This window comes from Schistocerca americana, unplaced genomic scaffold, assembly GCF_021461395.2.
Source record: "Schistocerca americana isolate TAMUIC-IGC-003095 unplaced genomic scaffold, iqSchAmer2.1 HiC_scaffold_1329, whole genome shotgun sequence".
NCBI classification, from domain to species: Eukaryota; Metazoa; Arthropoda; class Insecta; order Orthoptera; family Acrididae; genus Schistocerca; species Schistocerca americana.
Genome location: NW_025725404.1, coordinates 6148 through 7500, shown reverse-complemented (window position 1 = coordinate 7500; position 1353 = coordinate 6148).

Genomic DNA, 1353 nt, shown 5'->3' with positions numbered 1-1353 from the left:
CAACTAGAGCTGAGCAGCCGGCCGCCCGGGAGTGTGTCCCGGGGGCCCGCGCGAACACGCAAGCGTCCGCTCAATTATTCTGCAAACAGGAGGAGGCTGAGCTCCCCTGCACAATACACCTCGAAACCCTCTCAGGTCCCGGCGGCGCGCAGCGCCGTCCTAAGTACTTGGTCGGGTTCGAGAGAGGCGCAATCGCCCGGAGTTTGGCGAGTAGACGCTTTAGGTGCGACCACCCGTGCTCCCAACTGAGCTTGCCGCTGCCGACAGAGGCCCGGGAGCGTGCTGTCGTGGCATTGCCGGCGGGAGACAACACGCGCCACCTACGGTGGCCGGCAGCTCCAACGCCAGCGCCACAGAAGGACAAAAGCCCCACTTGGGTGCCGAAGCGAACTCTCCCAGCACAGCGCACGCGCCAACACGTCCGCACAGCTGCGATACAATCCACCTGCGAGAACCGCAGAGGCGACCGAGCAGCAGACGGCGTCGCGGCGCCGAGCGCCGGGCGGCGGCGCATCCTCAGCGCACACAGTCCTCAATCGGACCAGCACACTGCAGATGTCCACCGCGCTTCGCACCGGGCCCGCGAGGACCTACTTTGGCCGCACGGCGCCGCGTGCAGGGTGCGCCGGCGCGCAGCTGCGCCGCCTGCCGCCTCCGTCGGCCGGCGCGCCTGCCACTGGCCGCCCCCACCAGCCGGCTGTAGCGCGTGCGCCCACGCACCGCGCGGCCAGCACGCCGGAAGGCCCCCCCTCACCGGCCGGGGACGGTCCCACCCAGCCACCGCCGCGTATCGCTTCACACCCACATGCCATTCACGTTCGTGGGCATGGTGGGTATCGCTGAAACAACCGGTTGGTAGCTCAACCGATCGTCGCCATCACTGATTCACCTCTAGCGAGAACAACCGCACCACAACGGTTTACCAGTTCTTCATTTGCGTAACGTCACCAGCAAACGTAGACGTCCATCGCCATTTGCAAATTCAACGATTGTTGCATGCCTGTGTCAGGTGTCACGACACACTATGTCTGCCCACATACACGCAACAACATGTGCACGCTTCGCGAACACGTGGAAGGTGGCCCCCGTACGTATGCGATGTCCATTGCGCGAACGACTGTCAACCGGCCTCTGTCGCATGTCGCAGATGTGGAACGCAGTGCACCATGCTATCACGGTGTGTGAGAAGAGACGACTACGTCTGACAACACGCGCCACTACATCAACAGACGGCTCATGCTGATCGCCATCCACGGCATACCATACTGCAATCCAGCTCTTATAGGGAGACGACACGTAGCTGAGTGCACAATATTTGGACCGTATGGTTCGCCGTTGTTGGCGCAGTCGTGG